The sequence below is a fragment of the Triticum dicoccoides genome, chromosome 6A, assembly GCF_002162155.2.
Source record: "Triticum dicoccoides isolate Atlit2015 ecotype Zavitan chromosome 6A, WEW_v2.0, whole genome shotgun sequence".
NCBI lineage: Eukaryota > Viridiplantae > Streptophyta > Magnoliopsida > Poales > Poaceae > Triticum > Triticum dicoccoides.
Window position 1 is genome coordinate 269020938 of NC_041390.1, and position 6580 is coordinate 269027517.

Sequence of the window (6580 nt, forward strand, 5' to 3'; positions counted from 1 at the left end):
TCAAACTTTATTTTGTCTAGCATGGGACGCATCTATATATATCTATAGATCTATATCTATAGACCTATATAGTGTGTGAATAACTTTGAAAGTTGCTCATTGGATGAGGCCAATCCGACGGTACAGAGATGGCAAATCCGAGCACTACTGGCCGTTGGATATCATCTACATTCCACCAGATTCTGCCACATGTACAATCTAGAAGACTCCATGGTTGAACTTAAGCATAATGCACAAACCTCAAAACACAAGCACTTCTCCTCTGTTCTCTAGAATCTTCCATATCTTAATTGCCCAAACCTTTTTTTCTAAATGAATTGTTACTTTTTGTTTTTACCTTTACAATGCACAATTCCATGAATCTTAAAATAGTTTTTTTTATAAAACTGATTGATTTTGGATGAGATGAACTATAAGAATTAAACGAACATCTACATCATGCATATCTCAGAGAAGAGGCGGGAAACCGATGAGAAGAGTGCCGAGAAATGGTAGACTATTTTGAATGAAAACCTAGTAGAGAAGGAAGCATGAGCTACACTACGCATGCGCATAGTGCTTACCCATGTACTGCATGTGCTGTCGAAAGGGCTTAGGGTTGCCGTTTGATCTGGGAGCATCCAACGGTGCACACGTACGATCCGTGCGGTTTGGGTTCTAGCCAGTCGGAACGCACGACTCGGATCGCGCGTGCAGCAGGGGGGATATCATACGGAAACCAACATTCGGTGAAAACCAGTGAAAACCACGAGAAAAAGATGTTTTGAACTTTCAAAAAACATCCAAAGAAATGTGGGATGTTAATAGGATGATGTTTTATTGCCACACAAAATTTCAAGTTGAAACACATTACGAGATGTGAGCTATGAACAGACAAAATAAGTGTTGAATAGCGCCGAATAGTAATGTCACTATTCAGGGCAGAATTTGTCTTTTTCATAGCTCACATCTCGTAATGTTTTTCAACTTGAAATTTTGTGTCGCAATAAAACATCAGCTTCTTAACATCCCACATTTTTTTCAGATTTTTATGAAACTTTAAAATATGGTTTCCACGAAGTTTTCATTGAATATCGGCTTTCGTGAGTGAATCTTGTGCTATTTGAAAGCATTTCGTGACAATAATCTCGGTTTTTTAATCCCCGTAAATCCAAAACTAAGCTGAAAATCATGAAACCTGCCATGGTGTCATGACATGGCACTTATATGTCAAGGAATTTTTTCATCCATTGTGGCGCAAGTTCTATTACAAGCCTCTTACAAACCGGAGCTTCTCTCAAAGAAGCCTCATGGTTCCGATAGGGAAACGTGTCCCCCTTGTGGGAAAAACGTAATCACTGCCTCTTTTTGCCTTGTATTTTCTTCTACGGGCAACATGGAACGACAGGATACCCGTGCTGAAATTTAAACTTATTCAGGGTTCGTTTGGCCTTTTTATCCACTAATTGAGTTTCCTAGGCATTTAATGTCCATAATTCAAATATGAACTACAAATACATGCTCCAGTTCACCAAAATGGCTAGAAAAATTATACATGTGTCCTTGGGTGCATGTTTAGGTCCCATGCTAGGAATGGGAACGAATTACAACCATACCAGTGTCATGGCTCATCCTCAAACATTTCTAATCTCAGTTTTAAGTCCCCATAAATCCTAAATTCACCATAAAGTCATCAAAGGTGGCATGGTGCCACGTCATGGCACATATATGTCGTGGTAAAAATATTGTCCAATTTGGCCCAAGCTTTATTACAAACCTCTTACAAAAACTGGAGCATCTCTCAAATAAGCCTCGTGGTTCTGATAGGGAAACGTGTTCCCCTTGTGGGCAAAATGTAATCACTGCCTCTTTTCTCCTTGTATTTTCTTCCACGGCAACATGGAACGACAGGATATCCGCGCTGAAAATTTAAACTTATTCAGGGTTTGTTTTGCCTTTTTATACACTAATTGACTTTCCTAGGCATTTAATGTCCATAATTCAAATCTGAACTACAAATACATGCTCTAGTTCACCAAAATGGCTAGAAAAAATATACATGTGTCCTTGGGTGCATGTTTAGGTCCCATGCCAGGAATGGGAACGAATTACAACCGTACCGGTGTCATGGCTCATCCTCAAACATTTTGAATGTCAGTTTTTAAGTCCTCGTAAATCCTAGACTCACCAGAAAGTCATCAAAGGTGGCATGGTGTCACGTCATGGCACATATATGCCGTGGTAAAAAATTATTCAATTTGGGCCAAGCTTTATTACAAACCTTTTACAAAAACTGGAGCTTCTCTCAAAGAAGCCTCATGGTTCCGATAGGGAAACGTGTCCCCTTGTGGGCGAAACGTAAGCAATGCCTCTTTTCGCCTTGTATTTTCTTCTACGGGCAGCATGGAGCGACAGGATATCCGTACTGAAATTTAAACGATAATCGCTGCCTCTTCTCGCTTTGAACTTTGTTTTCTACAGGCAACATAGAATAACAGGAGTGTCGGTCTGAAATTTGAAACTGTTCATGGTTCATTTGTCCATTGTATATATATTAACAATTACAAAGTTTTCTATGCATTTAATGTAGTCCATAATTCAAATTTGAACTACAACCACATGCTCCAGTGAAGCAAAATGGGTGGGAAATCGTGCATGTGTCATTGGGTGCATGTTTATGTCTCGTTTAAGGAATGAGAATGAATTACAAACTTGTCGTCGTCTTGAAACATTGAGAATCTCGGTTTTTAAATCCCAGTAAATCAAAAAGTCACCCAAAAAACAAGAAACTTGGCATGGTTTCATGACATGGCACATATATGTCGTGGTAAAAAAATCATCCAGTTTGAGAAGAGGCGCACACATTAGTAGCCAACAAAGTCCTTTTTGAAACAAAAAGCTAACACGTTAATATCGCAAACGGTTGTATTATATTTACCGTGTCGAAATTTAACCATACTCGGTGGCGTGCGTGCAGCTGTTTGATTTGACGGGACGAGCACGAGAAGTCCGTCGTGCAGGCTCGACAGGGCGCGCGCGAGCAGTCCGCCGCGTAGGCTCGACAGGATGTGTGCATCCTGTCCACCTCGCAGGCTCGACGGGACATGTGCGAGAAGCAAGGCCGCCCATGCTCACTGGGAAGTGAGCTCTTTGACCTCCATGCACCAGTCGCCACCCGCCTCGCTCACAACTTCTCCATTAATGGGTTAATTAAAGCACCTGGACGGAGGGTGTTTGCTTGTGATCCTATGGCAGCATTTGCTTTATTCGTGTTTTCAACTCGTATTCTGCCCTAATTTAAATTGCCACATAGGGCAACGGATAATACAACCACAAATAAAATGGCAACGGATAATACGACGACAAATTTAGAATGGCACAGATAATAATTGTCTTACATATTCCGGATAACTTAAAATGCCACATGCGGCAGAGCCCGGAAGACACGGGGGCAAGGGAAGAAGGAAATTGCAGACAACGATCTGGGTCACTACGGTCACTACTCATTGAAATCCTCCAGCTCCTTCTTCAATTCCTCACGACTTTTCTTGAAAGCAGCCACGGATTCCTCCACCTCCTACTCGCGCTCGATCCGAAGCTTCCTCAAGGCACCCATCAGTTCCTCGACGACCGCTTTTAGTGTCATCTCCGAGGCACTGCTCTGCTCATCTAGCATCTTCCAGCCAGCGGCTTCCTCCTCCTTCTCGGTGACCAACTTGAGGAGCTTCGCATTCTCACCCATGACTTGCTCGACGAGGCCGGTCACCTTGTCAACTGTGGCATCGCTGATCTTGAGCAGCTTCATCAAGCCGTCGACCAGCTCCTGCCGTGTAGTGACGCCGCAAGAATGTCGGCGTTGCCGGAGAAGGACTTCAGGAACGCCGGCTCGTCGCGATGGCCGTCATAGCGAATGCTCTTGTGAGATCCCTCGCGTTCCCGTGAGAGCTCATTCGAACGCTCCGCGGCGCGCCAGGACATCTCTGCTGCGGCTGCGGCTTCACGGTGGGACCTCTCTAGTGCTTCCGCGGCCTTGGTCTTTGCTGCCTGGTTATACATCCACCCTAAACTCCTCCTACCGGCCATGGCAGAACGACTTGACAGAAAAAACCAGTTTTGCGGGTAATGAGGAGAGGAACTGTGAAGTAATTTTCGAGTGGGTAGTTTTTATAGCCCGGTGCTAAGTGTGAACACATATTAGCTTGATAGGTGTGAACAGATTTGCAATTACTTATTGCGTTGTAACTAGTTTGCATTTTTCAAAGTTTTTTGTACACACAGAATCGAACACGAACTAACTGTATTAACCGTCTGTGTTGTAAATTCTCATCGCAAACAGTTCATCCAAGTCGGCTGTTTGCCACGTATCACACACATCTTGTTAAGTTGAACCATTCCTGTTGCGTTCGCTAATCGAAAACAGTTCGTCCGAGTGAACCATATGCCCTATATCACACACTTCTTGATCTGGCTAACCATTTATGTTGCACTCCCTAATATCAAACGGTTCATCAGAGCGAACTGTATGGTGTATATCGCACACACATTGATATGGCTGCCCGTTTGTGTTGTTCTGCCTCATCGAAACAGTTCGAATGGGTTAACTGTGTGCCCAGCATCGCACACGCAACTAAAATCTGAACCATGTTTGATGCATCCTCCATCGCAAACATTTTACATCTTTTTTACGGTTTTTTACATCCCCATTTGTGATTAATGCATCCCACATAGTTTCGTCAAAGGGTCTCTGATCGTAATGTCGTGTTAGCAGCATCCTGCAGTAGTGCTCCTTTGGAGAAGATCCCCTTGTGGATTCAAGCCCTTCTCTTGGAGAAGACTATCATCAAGACCTCTTTCCTCATAGGATTGGGATGAACTAGTTACCTTGTATCTTTCCTTTGTTGTCCTTGGATCATTGTGACCTCTTGTGTGTTCTTGGATCTAGCATATGTGTGACTGGATCTAGTTGATTTGAGTGTTTCCCCTCTCTTGTGTTCTTTGTGTTCTTCGTGTTCTTTGTGGGATTTCCCCTCCACTTTGTGAAAGATCCATCTTAGGGTTCCATCCTGCAACAAAGAAGCTCGAGGCCCGCGGCAGGGGCTGGCCGATGAGCTCCAGTCCGTGATGTGGTCCATCCGCACCACCGCGACCAAGCCAACGGGCGAAACTCCATTCTTCTTCGTCTACGGAGCTGATGAGATTCTCCCTCATGAGGTCAGGCATCGCTCCGCATGGGTCTTGGTGTTTGACGAGCCACGCTAGGACACCTCACGGGGGATGGGACCTCGTGCTGGAGGAGGAACGCCGCCGCCAAGCCTTGCTCCAAGCAGCAAGGTACCAGCAGGCATTGCGGCGATACCACTGCCTCAGCGTCCGCCCCAGGACTCTCGAGGTGGGTGATCTCATCCTAAGGCGGGTGCTCTCCAGGGAGGGGCTGCATAAACTATCGCCATGTGTGAGGGCCCGTTCAGGATTGCTAGTGTCTCCAGGCCAGACGCCGCGTGCCTGGAGACACAGGACGGTATCCCCATCCAGAACGCCTGGAACATCCAGCACCTCCAGAAGTTCTACCCATGAAGCAAGGCCCCGTCCCTATGAAGGTCTGCGCTCGTGACACTCTCATGTAATAATGAGTGGGGCTATACGCGCCCCAGAGTCTCCTGAGCACCGCCCGCGGGCCTCACAGGGGCTCCCTCCCACGTCCTAGTGGTAGCACTTAGCTCCGCACTGGTGAGAAGACTAGACTAGGTGCCGGACGCGGCTATTCTTTTGCTTGCTTTATGTAGTTGGTTTGCAACTTTTTAATGGAATTTGAAGTTTTCGCGTTTTTCGTTTGCCAAAGTTGGAATTTTTCTCCTCTTGCTTATCTCGCTTCTCCAGTCTTGCCCCGGGAAGAGCGGCAGTTGCCCGTCGCTCCTCATCGCACGTCCTGCACGCGGGGCTAGGCAGGTGTGTATGCTTGGGCCGCCCGCACCGCAAACAAACCTCGTCAAAGCCTCGTTGCCCAGAGCTTCGGCTTCCTTAATCCTGGAGAGATCCTCTTGAATGAGCTCATGGGTGTGCACACCCTCTTAAGTCCGTCCTCCAGGCAGGGCTCGCACGAGGAAGAATGAGATGCCCCGGCAATCTTTCTAATAACTCTACAGCTCTACAATGTCCCCAAGGCCCGACGGCTCCTAGGTCGTCATGAAGGGAGCTTCGCCAGATGTTGCTGGAAAGGCGCGCCCTCGCAAGGCGGGAAATTACTGCAAGCACCTCGAGAAAAGTTACCCTAACCATACCTACTCAGAACATAGATATCACGACACAACATCAAAACAACAAACATAGCATAGTGGCATAAGTGCCATGGTTCATTACACACCCTAGCGGGGCCCTCTACTTTTTTCAAAATGCAGGAGAAAGGAAAGGTTAAACCAAAGCGAGTCGCACGCCTGCAGCAGCTCGAAAGGCCAGGCTCCAGCAATGCCCAAAGCTCAATCTGAGCCTTCCTCCCGCTTCACCGGAGCACGACGGCGAGATGGCCCGTCGCCTTCCCTGATGCTAAAGAGCAAGCGGGAGTAGTGCACCAGTTTCCTCTTTGGTGCTAAAGAGGCAAGCGCAG